General features: G+C 42.4%; 1 protein-coding gene across 2 annotated transcripts in view; it reads right to left on the reverse strand.

Annotated features, from left to right (window-relative positions):
- The window catches only part of TLN2 (talin 2), a 483,978-nt gene extending 483,527 nt beyond the window's left edge, over window positions 1–451 (reverse strand). For both annotated transcript variants that reach the window (XM_065940303.1, XM_065940301.1), the window contains exon 1: window positions 330–451. The gene's annotated coding sequence lies outside the window, so the exon portion shown is untranslated. The remainder of the gene's footprint in view (window positions 1–329) is intronic.
- Window positions 452–19,035: the final 18,584 nt, after the last annotated feature.

Here is a 19,035-nt window from a genome sequence, read left to right on the forward strand (position 1 = left end):
CACGGCTAGGAATCCGCTCTCGGGAGCCGGCTGTGAGGCTGTTTGCAAACCGCCGCGCTCGGGTTCAGTGCAGTGAAACATACATGTGCAATAGACAGGTGCATTAATTTTATTTTTATTTTTATTTTCCTGCAAAAAGCTCCTTAGAACATCAAAGTTGGGAGCTTTGCGAGGTTTTTTCTGCGTTGGCATCACTCACCAGATGCAAAAGGAAAGGGAAAACCACCCACATTTTCCTTCTGTAAAGGGGAGGGAAAAGACACGAGAAATTCATGCAACGTGCATGCAGCTGGAGGAAGAGGAAAACCCGAGTGAGCCGTGCGCCTTACCGGGGGATGCATTTACTGTCTCATTGCAGAGCGCCTGCCTCGGAGTGCAGCCGGCGTCCCCCAGCGCGCCCAGCGACCGCTCCGCTCCCGCAGCCGCCCCAGCCGCTGCCGCCGCCGCTGGCTCCAGGCGCGGAACAAGAGCCGAGGGCGAGCGCGAGCGCACGGCCCGGGAGCGCCGGGAGGGCAGGAAGCGCGTCATCACTCGGGGACGGCGCGGCCCCGCGCGGCTCTGGTTCGGCCGCCGCGCAGCGCGGCACCGAGGTTGGGCAGGCACGGGCTCCACAGGGCACATCTTGGGTCTCTGGCCAGGCGTTAGGTGCTGGGAGATTTCGGGGGCAAAGGGGGCCGCCGGCCGAGCTGTCGCAGAGCTCGGGTCTGCTATGTGAAGAGGGGAGGGAATGCACTGTCTTGGGGAATGGGGCCCCTAGGTTCGCAGAGCGCTTCCCCAAACCGCTGGCCTGCCACGGAGGGGAAACGAGGTGATGTTCCGACACTGGGAACCTGGTGGGCTCTGGGGTCCTATTGCGATGCTGTCGGTGGGAACCCCAAGCAGGATTGTCCCTATCTGTAAGTGTCGCACACGCCAACACCAAAATCCACCTGGTCAGAGGTCATTTCGAGATTTAAAGAACGGCTTTTAGGGATGAGGGGGCGTAATCTATTAAATTCAGAAGAAGAAATTTTTCTCCTGCCTACTGTGCCCTTAAAGTCAATGATATACCTTTGCAGTTACACGCCATTAGGAAATGTTGTAGGATGACCTGAAACAATGAGAAGTTTTGGAGGCCCGGTGACATCACAAAGAAAATTGGTATGTGGAGAGGTAGAAAAGACTGGACGCAGAAACCAAGATGTTAACTAGGGCTCGGTAATTGGAGTTGTGGGTGATTTTTCTCTGTCTGCTTAGTTCTATTTTGTGATTTTTCTGTAAGGGACACAGGAAAGTGAAAGTGAAGTCGCTCGTGAATGCGACTCCATTGTAGCCTACCAGTATCCTCGGTCCATGGGATTTTCCAGGCAAGAGTACTGGAGTGGGTTGCCATTTCCTTCTCCAAGGGACACACATAACTTTTTAATTACAAATAAAATGTTTTTAATAAGAAAAGACCTTGCATTTTTCCCCATCCCAATATAAAATAACCAGGATTAACTCCTTTCCCCAAGAAACAGGTAGCAACTCTCTTTAGTTACTCCTAACTGAAACTATTGCAACTTTTTAGTGTTTCTTAGAGCATGAAACTTCTGCCCTTATGAATTGGAGATTATGTAAATTGATCTATCTTGACGAAGTCTGTTGAGACATTGGATAATGCTGGATACTCTACAAGAAAAAAAAAATCTTCTTGTCAGGGCTGATGGACTAGACTTTACTATGACCACAGATGTTTATAACAGAGGACAGCTTTTTAACTTATTTCAGAGAATAAACTTTATAAATCAAAAAGCACTATTAGAGAACCAATGAACTGGCTACTTGAGAAAGTTCTCGAAGTTGCACGGCACAGTTTCTAATCACACAGAAAAAATGGTTCTGTTCACCACACCTTTAAACATTCCCCAGTCTAACAATAACTGGTGGTGGCAAGAAGTCACCTCAGGGGATGGTTAAAAAGTACATGTTTATTGATTTTTGTAAGAGATTGGTAATAAAGTCATTAATGCCACCTAAATTGTCCCTTGGTTTATTGACCATATTTTTATAGCTCAAATGACAGGTTTGCATAAGAGGCTCTTCAAGACAAAGAGAAAAACTGACTACAACTAAAGCCATTTTCCCCTTCTGCTTAGTTGTCAGTTCATGGGGCCCAATGACTTCTTGTCAAACATCTCAAAATTAGATTTTTCCCCAACTTAGATTTAAAGATTTTCCGTTATTTAATTCACCATTCTCAAAATATCCCATGTTCTGCCTCTGCCTGCCAGTGAGAAGCTGTTGAATTTTAGAAAGTAATAGCAAAGTTCTTTCTTGTACCTCTGTGCCTAAAAGGGCCTGACACTTAGTAGGTACACAACAAATACTTGTTCCATGAAAATAGCATATTTGTTCACTATCTACTTGACCAGTTCCTGAGATATTTGAAGAGTCATCTCTCCTGCTAGACTTATCAGTGCAGTCCTGGGATACCAACATCTTGTAGAGTTATATATAGCATTGGTTTAGTCCAGTAATTTCACTCATTTCAAAATAGCAGCTAAGTCTGAGACGTTTAGAGGAGTGAGGTGCAGGCATCTGAATATCTATGCATTATATGTTCAATTAGCCTATTTTGTGGCTCTCAGATCAATCAGACCCTTTCCCCCAACAAGAACATGAGTCCTGGAATTCTTTGCTTTAGTCTGGGCTTCTAACCAACTGACTTTGAACACTTCACCTATTTTTATGATGTCTCAGTTTCTTCAACCTCTCTTAATGACCTCAAAGCTATTTATTCTTTAGAAAAATTAACTCTAACCATTCTAATGCCTAATAGTATATTTTCCCAACAGTTTTCCAAATAAAAGTCAAATCGATTTTACCAGTAACCTACAGTAACTGCTCTGAAGTTGAGACACCTTCTGTAGACCTTATAAGATACTTATTTCTAAACTATTTCTATAGAGTCAGCTATTATTAGTCCTTTTCTTTACTAGTTACAGTGATCATAATTCATTGTAGACCAGCAAAAAACCTGATCTAACAAGTTCACATTCTTGAACTTTGTCTCCATCCAGCAGAGGAAAACATGGTGGGAGTTTATCTTAGACAGTCTAGAGGTTGTGATAAAACTCATTCCACTAAGCAATTTACCAAGTCTTCGTATTGTCCCATGGAGAAGGAAATGGCGACCCACTCCAGTATTCTTGCCTGGAGAATCCTATGGACAGAGAAGTCTGGCAGGCTAGAGTCCATGGGTTCGAAAGAGTTGGACACGACTTAGTGACTAAACCACCACCACCACCACCATACTGTCCCAATTCCTGCCAAGCAGATCATTAGTAACTGAAAAAAATACTCATTTTTGTGTGACTAAAAAGTATGATATTGGGGGAACTAAATCAAAGAGAGAGCTTCTGAGTCAATTACAAATATATCTGAAACTAAAATTTATTTTTTTCACAAATTAGACAGTATATTAAAAAGCAGAGACGTTACTTTGCCAACAAAAGTCCATATAGTCAAGGCTCTGGTTTTTCCAGTAGTCATGTATGGATGTGAGAGTTGAACCATAAAGAAAGCTGAACGCTGAAGAATTGATGCTTTTGAGCTATGATGTTGGTGAAGACTCTTGAGAGTCCCTTAGACAGCAAGGAGATCAAACCAGTCCATCCTAAAGGAGATCAGTCCTGGGTGTTCATTGGAAGGACTGTTGCCAAAACTGAAGCTCCAATTCTTTGGCCACCTGAAAAAAACTTTCAAAGAAAGAACTGACTCTTTGGAAAAGACCTTGATGCTGGGAAAGATTGAAGGCAGGAGGAGAAGGGGACGACAGGGGATGAGATGGGTTGATGGCATCACCAACTTGATGGACATGAGTTTGAGCAAGCTCTGGGAGTTTGTGATGGACAGGGAGGCCTGGTGTGCTGCAGTCCATGGGTTCACAAAGAGTCAGACATGACTGAGTGACTGAACTGAACTGAGAGCTATTAAGACTTGCTTGGTGCTACAGAAATTCCAAGAAATTGATCTATTCACCCATTGCCCTGTTATCCATAACCTCTTAACTTCCTGTCTGCACATATACCTGAGCAAACCCAATTGTGTCCATGTTGAAAAGCTCAAAGAAATTCCACCAAATATTTTGTTCTACTTTTGTTTATATTTTGTGCTATATTTTCTGGGACTTCCTCAATACAATACACCAACAGTTCATGATATTTTTTAAATTGCCTTACCCACTCCAAGGAACAGGGTGGACAGGGGAACCACATTTTCTGAAAATTGCCTGTTACTCAGAACCAGAGATGGAAGTGGGATACTTGAGCTTCTATTTATTATCATTTGACATTTTTAGGTTTATAGAAATCTCTCCATCTGCTCTCTAATTTTAAGATCTAAGAGAGATTGCTGCTGCTGCTGCTGCTGCTAAGTTGCTTCAGTCATGTCCGACTCTGTGCGACCCCATAGATGGCAGCCCACCAAGCTCCGCCGTCCCTGGGATTCTCCAGGCAAGAACACTGGAGTGGGTTGTCATTTCCTTCTCCAATGCATGAAAGTGAAAAGTGAAAGTGAAGTCGCTCAGTAGCATCCGACTCTTCGCGACCCCATGGACTGCAGCCTATCAGGCTCCTCCGTCCATGGGATTTTCCAGGCAAGAGTACTGGAGTGGGCTGCCATTGCCTTCTCCACTAGGAGAGATTACTACCTAATAATTACAGAGAGAATATTATCTGAGTTTCAGTACAGCATATAATTGATAAGTTACTTTCATTTTATTTGAAGGGCAGATTTTTAACATTTTGCAAGAATTAAAGTATTTTAGCTTTGTAGCCATCTCCATGAATAGAGCCTCACCTTATTCCTGACATTCAGTGTGCAGTGGAGGATGCAGATTTAAATGTCTTTTTTAAGAAAAGGAAATCATTCACATGGATTCAGGAAACAATTGTTATTATTTTACCCAACACAGAAGATGTTTGAGATTTTTTTTCCCCCCTATGGTATAGAAAACATGCCACTGAAGGTTCTTTAAGTATCTCTGAAGAACATGCTGTCTAGAAGAATTCCAGTAATTATGATGTTAAATTGGATTTATCTTTAATCCAAATCACATGGTTAATATCACCATTATGTGGGACAAAATGTTTCCCTTTTGATTGCTTGATAACTGAGTTGAGAAGACTTATTTGGGGTTATACTGTGGCTAAAAGCTTTTAAAAATATTTTTAGTGTGGATTATCAAAACTCCTTTATGATTAAATATCTAACTTTTAAGTCTTTCTGTTCATTTGGGATTTTTTTTAAATGCTATATCCATAAACAGATTTTCATGAAATGTTATATAATACCAAGGTATTGTAGAAAGACTTTTAAACTAAAAAAAAAAAATTTTTTTTAAATCTTCGATCATAGTTAATTGAATAAGAATGGCTGGTACTTCTCTGGTGTTCCAGTGGTTAGGAATCCGACTGCCAATGCAAGGGGCACAAGTTTGATCCCTGGTCTAAGAAGATCCTACATGCTCCTGAGCAGCTAAGCCCAAGTGCCACAACTACTGAAGCCGGAGCACGCCTAGAACCCACATTCCGCAACAAGAGAAGCCACTGCAATGAGAATCCCACCCACTGCAATTAGAGAGTGTCCCCTGCTCACCACATCTAGAGAAAGTCCAAGTGCAGCAACAAAGACCCAGTGCAGCCAAAAATAAATAAATTTTTTAAAAAGAAAGGCTTCTTTGGCTCTGGAGATGTATTTACTTATAGGTGCCACAAAATTTTTTGTTTAAACACATGAAAAGATACTCAACATCACTCATTATCAGAGAAATGCAAATCAAAACCACAATGAGGTACCATTTCACGCCAGTCAGAATGGCTACTATCCAAAAGTCTACAAACAATAAATGCTGGAGAGGGTGTGGAGAAAAGGGAACCCTCTTACACTGTTGGTGGGAATGCAAACTAGTGCAGCCACTGTGGAGAACAGTGTGGAGATTCCTTAAAAAACCAGAAATAGAACTGCCTTATGATCCAGCAATCCCACTGCTGGGCATACACACCGAGGAAACCAGAATTGAAAGAGACACGTGCACCCCAATGTTCATCGAAGCACTGTTTATAATAACCAGGACATGGAAGCAACCTAGATGTCCATCAGCAGACAAATGGATAAGAAAGCTGTGGTACATATACACCATGGAATATTACTCAGCCATTAAAAAGAATTCATTTGAATCAGTTCTAATGAGGTGGATGAAACTGGAGCCCATTATACAGAGTGAAGTAAGCCAGAAAGAAAAACACCAATATAGTATACCAACGCATATATATGGACTTTAGAAAGATAGTAACAATAACCCTATATCAGTTCAGTTCAGTCACTCAGTCATGTCTGACTCTGCGACCCCATGAACCACAGCACTCCAGGCCTCCCTGTCCATCACCAACTCCCGGAGTCCACCCAAACCCATGTCCATTGAGTCGGTGATGCCATCCAACCATTTCATCCTCTGTCATCCCCTTCTCCTCCTGCCCTCAATCTTTCCCAGCATCAGGGTCTTTTCCAATGAGTCACCTCTTTGCATCAGGTGGCCAAAATATTGGAGTTTCAACTTCAACATCAGTCCTTCCAAAGAACACCCAGGACTGATCTCCTTTAGGATGGACTGGTTGGATCTTCTTGCAGTCCAAGGGACTCTCAAGAGTCTTCTCCAACACCACAGTTCAAAAGCATCAATTCTTCGGCGCTCAGCTTTCTTCACCATCCAACTCTCACATCCATACATGACTACGGGAAAAACCATAGCCTTGACTAGATGGACCTTTGTTGACAAAGTAATGTCTCTGCTTTTTAATATGCTGTCTAGGTTGGTCATAACTTTCCTTCCAAGGATCAAGCGTCTTAATTTCATGGCTGCAATCACCATCTGCAGTGATTTTGGAGCCCAAGAAAATGAAGTCGGCCACTGTTTCCACTGTTTCCCCATCTATTTGCCATGAAGTGATGGGACCGGATGCCATGATCTTAGTTTTCTGAATGTTGAGCTTTAAGCCAACTTTTGCACTCTCCTCTTTCACTTTCATCAAGAGGCTGTTTAGTTCTTCACTTTCTGCCGTAAGGGTGTTGTCATCTGCATATCTGAGGTTATTGATATTTCTCCTGGCAATCTTGATTCCAGCTTGTGCTTCCTCCAGCCCAGCGTTTCTCGTGATGTACTCTGCATATAAGGTAAATAAGCAGGGTGACAATATACAGCCTTGACGTACTCCTTTTCCTATTTGGAACCAGTCTGTTGTTCCATGTCCAGTTCTAACTCTTGCTTCCTGACCTGCATACAGGTTTCTCAAGAGGCAGGTCAGGTGGTCTAGTATTCCCATCTCTTTCAGAATTTTCGACAGCAAAAGAGACACAGATGTATAGAACAATCTTTTGGACTCTGTGGGAGAGGGCGAGGGTGGGGTGATTTGGGAGAATGGCATTGAAACATATACATTATTATATGTGAAACGAATCACCAGTCCAGGTTCGATGCATGGGACAGGGCTCTCAGGCCTGGAACACTGTGATGACCCTGAGGGATGGGATGGGGAGGGAGGTGGGAGAGGGGTTCAGGATGGGGGGGGGGAACACATGTACACCCATGGCTCATTCATGGCAATGTATGGCAAAACCACTACAATATTATAAAGTAATTAGCCTCCAATTAAAATGAATAAATTTATAAAAAGTAAAATAAAATTTACCAAGTTAAAAATAAATAAATTTATAATAAAAAGTAAATAAACAAATTGATAACCATTCATTAATTTTGAGAGCAATAGACAATTGACAGGCTATTTCATGCCTCAAAGAATTTATGGCAAAAGTGACAGGTGATTTAGAATTCAGAAAATAAAATGGATTCTTGGAAATTGTTACTTTCATATAGACTTCTTTTAAATAAACTTGGAAGCAGGTATAGGTATTTGCTACTGATAAGAATTAAAGGTCATTATTTTCTACAAAGAAAAGAAAGAAAGATATTGTTTAGGCATCAAACCAACTTTAATTTTAAAACAATGTATTTATATTCATGTAGGGAATATTATTCTAAATCAACCTCAAATGGAATAGACTTGTTCTAAACAATTAAGATGATTAAATCATGGCTAAGTCATTGTTGTTTATTGCATAATTGAAAGTGATGAACTGAAATAGAGTAAATGTAGGTAGAAATTAGATACTTTTAATGTTTCTTCAGAGAGGTAAGTGATGGCTTTGGGTCTACATCAAAGACAAAATAAATATATCCAACACAATTGTTACTTGCCTATTTCTTTAAATCGGTTTAACAAATATTTATTGGATTAGTGCCAAGACTCATTATGAGCAAAACACTCTCCCTCCCAGCTTCGCAGAATACAACTGAACAAAATACAGTCCTTGCCTTTCTGGGGGGCTTCCCTGGTGGCTCAGGGATAGGCTACCCACTCCAGTATACTTGGGCTTCCCTTGTGGTTCAGCTGGTAAAGAATCCACCTGCAATGTGGGAGACCTGGGTTTGATCCCTGGGTTCGGCAGATCCCCTGGAGAAAGGAATGGCTACCCATTCCAGTGTTCTGGCCTGGAGAATTCCATGGACTGTCCATGGAGTCGCAAACAGTCAGATATGGCTGACTGAGTGACTTTCACTTTCATTCAGAGTGACTTTCACTTTTGTTCAGAGTGACAAGCTCCTAAGGTATAGAATGCACAAAAAAAAGATGATTTTTCCTACCAATCCTTGGCACAGAGGCTTAGTTGTAGTCCTTGTAGCCCAATGTTCTGTTGTCCAGAGCAGCTCAAAACAGACACCTTAGGATATCAGCTTGGCATCATTATGTGTTTATTTAAATCTTAGTGATCAACTGCAATGCAGGAGTTCTAATGAACTGGCCCATATGTCATTTGTCTCACTGTTTTGAATATACTTTTACGTCCTGCCAAGCAGATCCATCTCCTGAAGCTTCCCCAGGTTAAGAACATTTAATTGTTCTCATTTTGCCTCAAAAGGTGATTCCATTGAGTTTTTATCAAACTTCCAGCATTATATAAACTCAGAATTTTCAGCATTAGAACCACCTTTGCAAAGACTGTAAAGCTGGCATAATACACAAATATGTGCAGGGTTAGATTAGTGAGTTGGAAGGGAGCTGAAAAGAGAAGGAAATATCCATTCTGATGATTTGTAATGCGTCAGCTCTTAACATTATTCTTTAAGTATTTCCCCAGTGCAATATGAATAATATTAAAATTAAAAAAAAAAAACATTCAAGCATCAGCTCAATTAGCTTAATTTTTTCTACCCAAAGGTAAAATAGAAACAAAGGGATAACATTTCATCTGCCTTCATATCAGAATATATACAAAAACAATCATTTTGGTCTCCTGTGAAATTAAAAGATTTTAATTTTTTTAATGTATTAATATGTGGGTCTGAACCACAAGGCCACCATGGAAATATAGGGCTCTTTACAATATAATCAGTGGGATGAAATAATACTTTAATATCACTTACCTCTCTAATTCCTCTCCATTCCATTCTAACTTTTATTAATAATCCTATTGCCATACTGAGTGGCACTCAGTCACTCAGTCGTGTCCGATTCTTTGCAACCCCATGGACTATAGAGTTCATGGAATTCTCCGGGCCAGAATACTGGCGTGGCTAGCCTTTCCCTTCTCCAGGGGATATTCCCAACCCAAGGATCAACCAAGGTCTCCCACATTGCAGGCGGATTCTTTACCAGCTGAGCCACCAGGGAAAGTAGTTGAGTACAAAGTTTCCGACACAGAAACTTTCTGCATTCACTGGGCTTCAATCATACTGATATATCTCTTTCTTCATTATCCATATCACTTGGCACAGCTAAATAGAATTCTTAATTAACCATAAAGACAGTCAAAATTAAATAACGGTTATTCTGAGGTTCCTTCTTTTATGCCTAAAATTAAAAATAAAGCATTAGTGAAATTATGTTAAACACTATCAGTTTGATGATGACAAGTGTCTGACTCATCTTTTTATCTCCTGAGACCCAGTGCCCATAGCAGTAGGCACTGAATATATGTTTATTAAATAAATTTCTCTACCATTATTTAGATAAATTAACTCCTTCAGCTGAATGTGGCCCACAGATACCCAATTTACAACCAATAAATGACTAGGGCACAGAGAGGAATAAAACTGAACTAATGAGGGCCAAGTCTATAAAAACCAATTTCTCTCCTTTTGCAACATCTGCATATGCTCTGCTGTGCACTGTGCTGTCATGTCCAACTCTTTGCAACACCACCTACTGTAACCCTCCAGGCTGCTCTGTCCAAGGAATTTCCCAGGCAAGAATACTGGAGTGGGTTGCCATTTCCTCCTCCAGGGGATCTTCCTGACCCAGGCATCAAACCCATGTCTCTTGTGTCTCCTGCATTAGCAAGCAGATTCTTTACCACTGTGTCACCTAGGATCTTCTCTTTATTTATTTTTTTTATATTTAATTATTTTAATGAGCATGTGACACTGGTAAGAAATAATCACAGAATTCTTCAAAACTTGTACACATCCACGCGTGTGTGCTCAGTTGCTCAGTTGTGTCCGACTCTTTGCAACCCCGTGGACTGTAGCCCACCACACTCCGTTGTCCGTGGGATTTTCCAGGCAAGAATACTGGAGTGGGTTGCCATTTCCTTCTCCAGGATCTTCTCTTTAAAAAATTATTTGAGGAACTTCCCTGGTGGTTGAGTGGCTAAAATTACTTTGAGCTCCCAATGCAGGGGACCTGAGTTTGATGCCTGTCAAGAAACTAGATCCCACAGCCAAAACTAAAGATCCAATATGCCACAACTAGGACCCAGCACAGCCAAAAAATTAATTAACTAATTAATATTTTTTATTATTTGAATAGCCTTCCTTCCATCCTTGTCTCCCAGTCACCTAGTTACTCTCTTCAGAGGCAATCATTTTACCAGTTTCTTGGGTATCCTCTCAGGATATACAAACATAAACATATTTTCCCTTTTCACCACGAATTGTGGAATACTCTTCTGTGACTTGCTTTCTTTGTTATTATTTGTAGGTAGAATTTTTTTAAACATGGTATTATGAAAATCTTAAAACATCTACCAAAAGTAGAGAGCATTATGTAATGAGCCCCATGTACCACCAGGCCTAGTTTCAACCGTCTCAAGGTATTACCACTTGCTTTGTCTATTTTTTACTTTTTTTGAGCGTGGTGGGCTACAGTCCATGGGGTTGCAAAAGAGTCGGACAGAGCTTAGCAACTGAGCATACACGCGTGGATGTGTACAAGTTTTGAAGAATTCTGTGATTATTTCTTAACAGTGTCACATGCTCATTAAAATAATTAAATATAAAAAAAATAAAGAGAAGATCCTAGGTGACACAGTGGTAAAGAATCTGCTTGCTAAAAAATGTATATCTGCTTGCTTACTTTGTCTATTTTTTATTTTTATATGTGTATATTTTACAGCAAATCTCATACACTGTGTCATTTCATCTCTACTCCCTAAATACCTTCAACTCTCTAAATCCTATGAACATGTTCTTGTATAAATACAATGCCATTATCCCACATAATAAAATTAATTCCTTGGTATCATTTAGTGCCCAATCTATACTCAGGCTTCCCCAATTGTCTTCATCATTTTTAAATATTTATTTAATTAACAGGACCTAGTGTATAGCACATGGGACACTGCTCAATGTTATGTGGCAGCCTGGATGGGAGGGGAGTTTGGGGGATAACGGATACATGTATATGTATGGCTGAGTCCCTCAGTGTTCACCTGAAACTGTCATAACATTGTTGACCTGCTCTGTTCAGTTCAGTCACGTCCGACTCTTTGCGACCCCATGAACCGCAGCACTCCAGGCCTCCCTGTCCATCACCAACTCCCGGAGTCCACCCAAACCCATGTCCATTAAGTCGGTCATGCCATCCAACCATCTCATCCTCTGTCATCCCCTTCTCCTCCTGCCCTCGATCTTTCCCAGAATCAGGGTCTTTTCCAATGAGTCAGCTCTTCGCATCAGGTGGCCAAAGTATTGGAGCTTCAGCTTCAACATCAGTCCTTCCAGTGAACACCGAGGACTGATCTGCTATACTCCAACAAAATTACAAGTTTAAAATCAATCAATAAATAATTTTTGATCCATTTACCTGTGCCGGGTCTTAGTTGCAGCAATCATGATCTTTGCTGTGGCCTGCAGGGTCTCTTAGTTGCAGTGTGTGGGATCTAGTTCCCTGACCAGGGATCAAACTGCGCCCCCTGCATTGGGAGAGAGGAGTCTTATCCAGTGGACCACCAGGAAAGTCCCACCCTAATTGTTGTTAAAATGGCAAACACTAGATTTATTTTCTGTGTTTGTTATGCCTCCTTTCATCTTGATGTCTAAAGTAACCCATCCTTATTTTTCTGGTGGCACTGACTTGAAGGCAACTGTTTACCATCCTGTAGACTGTTTCACACTCTGGATCTACCTGTTCTCCTCTGTGATGTTGCTTTCTTTGTCCTCTCTCTCCCTATTCCTTATAAACTGGAAGTTGTTTCTCTCAACTTAATTAGGTTCTGGTTGAAACTTGGAGCAAGTAGATTTCATAGCTGGTACTGAATGTATCCTGCAATGCAGGAAACATAGGAGACTCGGGTTCATTCCCTGGGTTGGGAAGATTTCCTCTTCCAGGGGAAATGGCAATCTACCCTAGTATTCTTGCCTGGGAAATCCCAAGGACAGAGGTGCCTGGCGAGCTACAGTCCATAGATTTGCAGAGTCAGACATGACTGAGTGACAAAACACACACTGCATGTCTCATACCACACCACACAGGGGACACATAAGGGCAAGTTGTCCAAATTTCAGTGAAACTGAGATTGACCAGTGGGTTCAGTAGGTGCCATCCTGATGTTTTCGTAAATTTCCCACCAGCCTTTTATCAAGGTGTTTCATCATTGATGATTGTTGCCTGTATCAGTGATTCATTAAGAGCTATAAAATGGGAGTATTCTAGCAGTACTGTGTGGTGACAAGCACCTTCTTTACCTGAATGGATTCACAAGATCTTAGAATTCATTGTGAACTGGGAAATTTACAACCAAGTTCATGAAAATACATGACCCCAAGAATTAGCACTAAGAAGTTTCCAAATCTGTCTCAATTCCATTCAAGTGAAAATTAAAAACCTGTAGCTTCAAAATCTTCACGTTTAAGGTTTAAAAAGTCTAGATCCATTTGGGAGGAACAGATCTTATCACTTGGGTGGGGGATGTTCTGCAGTTATATAACATTATAAATATAATCTACCAGGAATGTCTCCCATATGCACTAGACAGCCCAACATATCTATAGAAAGAATATTCTCACTCAATATGAAATTAATTATAGAATTATTCCCTTTATAGAATGCTAGAAAGATGAAAACAACCTTCTCCGGAGAGGAAATCTCCAGGGAGATGAATATTTCCAGAATTGCAGATAAGAGCCAGCAGAGAACTAATGTGTGGCTTCGAGGCCAGAGAGAGGAAGGATGTTCAAGCATTGGGCATTTCTCTAAAATGAGGGGCTGTCTCTTGTCCAAACTTAGACTCAATAGGCTTCTCACTCAAATACCTAGGCCCTGCTCCAAGAGATTCAGATTTGCTAAGTTTCTTCCTTTAAAAGCATCCCAGGAGAAAATGATGTAGTGGTTCAGCACCTTAGCTGACTTTTCATATTATAATTGTTATATCAACATGATACGTGTCCTAAAATGAAGTGAAAGTGTCAGTAGCTCAGTCATGTCCAACTCTTTGCAAACCCATGGATTGTAGCCCACCAAATTCCCCTGTCCATAGAGTTTTCCAGGCAAGAATACTGAAGTGGGTTGCCATTCCCTTCTCCAGGTAGTCTTTCTGAACCAGGGATCGTACCCAGGTCCCCTGCATTGCAGCCGGATTCTGTACCATCTAAGCCCCTGGGGAAGCCCGGTATGTGTCCTACCCTATTTTAAAGTTGAAAGTGTAAAGATCTCTTTAAAAAGAAAACAAAGAAAAGAGAAGGAAAAAAAAGGAAAGAAAACAAACCAGTGGGTCCAGAGATCACATTCAGAGAAAAAACCCACATTATGTACTGAGGGTTCTGAATCTCACACCTGTACACATTTACCATTGTCTAGTAAACCTGATGCTGGGAAAGATTGAGGGCAGGAGGAGAAGCGGACAAGAGAGGAAGAGATGGCTGGATGGCATCACTGACGCAATGGACATGGGTTTGGGTGGACTCCGGGATTTGGTGATGGACAGGGAGGCCTGGAGTGCTGTGGTTCATGGGGTCGCAGAGAGTTGGACAGACTGAGTGATTGAACTGAACTGAGTAGACCTGCTTCATTGTAACACTGTTTGCCTCTGAAGTGTTTTCTCAAGAACTGTACCCATGACACTACACTGGGAATACACGCGTTCTCCCTACTCTGTGCCAGCTCGGCAGAGCCCTTTCATCGGTGCTCAGCGGTGTACTCTGCAGAGCTGTGGCCGTGACTCCACCTGCCATTGAGCTGAGCGTATCCTACTATGACTACTTTTACTCCACATGCCCTCCCACCCCTTCTGCCTTTCTTTCTGTGCTGGAGACGTTTTGACCCCCAATGGCTGAGAAAAATGTGTCAGTGGTAGTGCAAGATCCAACATGGATGAGCTATGTGGGAGTGAGACCTTAAGCTGTCGACCGGCTCCAGGGCCTCCTGGGAAGCAGCCAAAGAGGGTAAAGAGCAGTGGGCAATTACAGGTTGGTGATGGGAGATTTTCTGGAGGGAGAAAGGTCGTGAGGTATAAAGCAGCAGGGTGGAGGGGCCAACAAGAAAGCAGGAGGGGAGGCCTGAGACTTCAGAGGCGGTTGGAAGAGAAGTGAGGAGCACCCACCAGGGCAAATGTTTGGAGACATCCATCTCCACAGAGCTAGTGGTGACCTCGTTCATCACTGAGTTCGTGAGGCAACCTCACCCTAGTCTCTCCCCTCCAAATCCCCACAACACAGCTTACTTCTGCGCTGGACTTTGGGCTGGATAATGAGCCATTTAAGAATGGAGAAACAGCAAAGTGTGAGAGATGTGTGTGAGTGTGCCCATGCTCTCTGCAGAGACACTGAAGGGGCCAGAGTAACCAAACAAAAGCCATGGTGGGGGGCTGGAGAGAAACACTGTACCGGATAGACTATTTTTGTTTCAAGAGTGTGTTAAGGAACTCAGGTTCTAGGGAAGTGAGCTAAGAGTAGAAGAACCACTAGAATGACTCAGTCACAAAAAACTAGGAGCATGTCCCAGTTCAGAAGAATCGAGGGGCAGAGATGTTGAAAAAGAAATACAGAGACCTGGAGTTAGGAAGAGGCTAAGCTCCAGTCTACTAGAGTAGATCTGCGTAGGACATGATATGGAATGGATGGGATGCTTGGGTTCCCTCGACATATGTATGCTTCAGGAAGCAAAACATAACAAAATAGATGTTCTAATACATCAAAACCCTTCAATATTAAGAACATTATTAATGAGTCACTCAAGTAGATGTACTTGAAGTATCTAGTGCTATACTAGGCACATGGAAATCTCCCAGTAACTGTTTTTTAGTGAATAAACAAATAATAGGGCTTCACTGATTCAATGGATATGAGCTTGAGCAAACTCTGGGAGACAGTGAAGAACAGGGAAGCCTGGCAAGCTGCAGTCCAGGGGGTCTCAAAGAGCTGGACACAACTTAGCGACTGAACAACAAAACAATGGTGGGGACTCAAGCCAAATGATGCTTCACATCAAACAAAATAAATGGACTCTTTGTAGCACAGACAGCTCTAGCACTATCCCACCATCCACGTCCCTGCTCTGGTTTTCCTTGTAGCACTATACGTGACTCACATTCACATCTCTGTCTTGTCTACCAGGTCAAGCTTCCTGATGGCTTGGTTCCTGAGGGGCCATATCTTACTCATCTCCAAGCCCTCAGTTCTGACAAGTTCACTTAGGACAGAGTAAGTGCTGGCAAATACCTGTTGAATGAGTGACTTCAGGAATGAACAGGTAGTTACTTATCAAAGGACTCAGATCTTTAATACTGACTTGGTCCTATGTCCTCTAAGCTGCCCTTTCTGTTACCCACTCAATGCACCTTACATATTTGTAGAAGTACCTTACATGGATGGAAAAGAAAACAATGAACTGGAAAGTTCTAGAAGAAAAGGAGACCCTTAGCAAGCTATGCTGCCATTTGGAAGACAGTGAGCACGACTACAGATGACAGTTACGGTTTACTGAATAACCTCCACAGAGGTGAGATAGCACCAGTGTGGTCTGGTCTTGACTCTGGTTTTCTACTTTTATGTTCTTTGGTGTTTTTTGGGAACTGGTTCAAAAACCATTTCTCATTTCCACAAAATGAGCATAGCTGGGGCAGGTCATTCCTTCAGGAGAGATGGCGGCCTCCCACACGACCACAAACAGACTGGCAAGCGATAAAATGTGAAATTACTTGTAAGCTGAGGGCAGTCATTTCTAGTCCCATTTCTTGACTGACAGTTGTTTAGATTAAAACCAAAGATCTTTGTTTGACTTTAATTCTTCTGGTGAGGACCTATTGTGAGGGTTCTGCTTTCTGCCTTACCTAGATCTAGTCACAATTATATAAGATCAGTCCTATCACAAGTAACCAGTTCTAAAGGCAGGGAGCGGGAGGTTTATTGAGGAGGAGAATGAGGACTGAAATGGGAATCAGGAAACCTAGGTGGCTCCTCGGTAGACATGTAAGCTTAGACATGTCTCCCCATTTTTCATGTCAGAGTATTCTCACTTGGAAATGGAGCTGATTGGGTCCAGTAACCCATAATTCCACTTCCAGCTTTCTGTCATTTCTCCACACATCTGTAAAACAGACAATCAGTGCCATTCACTTAACACTTAATAATCTATTGCCTTGTACTGTGGTTAATGTACATGGTCCCGCAATAAGAGTGTAAGCTCCTTAGTGGCTGAGACGCATCTTTTATTTTGTGGTGGTTGCCCTGGTACATCCACTGAGGAACCTCTTTCTCTTGTTGCTGGAAGTGTTGTTGGCCAATAGCTCATATCTGAGCCCCTCTCCACTCCTCCTGGTATGAGGGAAGTGTGTGTGAGTGGTGTGCGGGGTAAAGATAGCCAGTATCCAACAACTAGATGGTTGATGTGGGAGTACTAATAACAGTGGCCAAGGAGGGGCAACTCTGAAGAGCTGCCACAGAGCAGAGCATCCCTGGAGATCCCTGAGGTCTTTCTGTGACCAGCCTCTTCCTCCATTTATCCTGCTTTCTTCACTCCCTCACAGGTATGGTTAATAAGAGCATTTCCTAGTTGACCTCCTGCACACAATCTGAGTCTCAGAGCCTGCTTTCTAGGGGCTGTGATTATGTGCCTGGCTACCTTCCCGTCTCCTCCCATGTACCCACCATGTCCCCTGTGTAAGGTGGGCTGAAATGAACTGGAGTCCACAGGGGCCACAGCAGGGTGGGAGAGAAGCCCTGTTCTTTGTCTCGACGAGTGCTGAAACTCACTGTGTTTCTCCCAGGCTCCAAATCTCCACCGGCGAAGCCAAGAACAGATGAAATGCTCTCTATGGGTAAGGCACCCAGGAATGATTTGTTCCTGCTCATCTCTTTTCTTGTGTATGTCTAATTCCTGGCAACAGCTAGGGTGGAATAACTGGGTCCTACATAATACAACTAAGACCAACAGAACATTTAAAAGTTGGCCGGTCTCCTTGTGTTTCTAAAGCCAGAGGGGAAAAAAAACCCTGATTTTCAAGCTGCTTCCTCTTCCAAATGAAAACCAGGAGGAAACTGATCACACAGGGATGGTCTGGCATCCATCAGCATAGATGGTGTCAAGGTGTTTAGCAAAGCTTGCTGCTCCCTTCCATAATAAAGGGAAAAATTGCTTTAGGCAACTCCTCTCCTCTCCACATATTCTAATACATTTACTTGGTTGCTCTTATGAGCAAGTTGTGTCATTTTTAACCAGGTTAATTACAGAACCTACACACACAGCCACATGCACACATCTTAATCTGTGGAGCCAACTGACTATGCTTTATCATCTTATGTTCACATAAACCTTTCAAAAGGATACTTGCTTGTAACATGCAATGTCATTTCCTTTCTGCTGTACGCTTTTTTTGGATAGACAGGAGTATCTGTGCCTCACTTTTCCCCTTGCTTTTTTGGTTTGAATCTCAGACATTTGATATGATTTATAGAAGCACAGTCCTTTGAAATGATAAGACAATGAACTGCAGATTTGGGGCATATTTAAATAATTCAAACATTGTCGGAGACATTGTGGTTCCAAGAGGAAAGGAGAACAGTCGACACCAGAAAATTTCCTGCTGGAATTCTGCCAAAGAATAGCTGGCCGTCCTGGGGAGGTCCGTCATTATGGGACTTTGCTGTTTGTAAATTTAATAAACGGCTCACATCTGCTTATAATATTATGGAAGTCTCTGCTAGCAGTGCTTCTTCCATAAAGCACATGGTTTGTTTTACAAATCGATCGATGCTTTCTGTTTGTGGGATTTGTCAGGGTGGACAGGGGAAACGCAACACCTGTATTTACACGAAAGCGCCTAGGCGGCTGCATCTGCACCCTGCTCATGTCTGAATTGCAGCGTGACCCCGCTGGAACCTTCTAGTGCTTCCCCAGCATGTATTACCTAGGCCTGGGGAGGGACTCGAGAGCAATTCATCCAGAGTTAGTGACAGAGTTAGGGTTTGGGGGTTCAGAGGGTGTCAGAACCCTCCCTCCCTCTATCTCCTTCATTCCTTCTTTCTTTTTTTTAATGTTTATTTTTATTTATTTGTTTATTTGGCTGCACAGGGTCTTAGTTGTGGCACACAGAATCTTTCATTTGCAGCATGGGGGACCTTTAGCTGTGACATACCAACTCTCACTTGTGGCATGTGGGAATCTAGTTTCCTGACCAGGGATCCAACCCGGACCCCCTACATTGGGATTGCAGAGTCTTAGCCTCTGGGACCCCAGGGGAATC

The sequence above is a fragment of the Muntiacus reevesi genome, chromosome 7, assembly GCF_963930625.1.
Source record: "Muntiacus reevesi chromosome 7, mMunRee1.1, whole genome shotgun sequence".
NCBI classification, from domain to species: domain Eukaryota; kingdom Metazoa; phylum Chordata; class Mammalia; order Artiodactyla; family Cervidae; genus Muntiacus; species Muntiacus reevesi.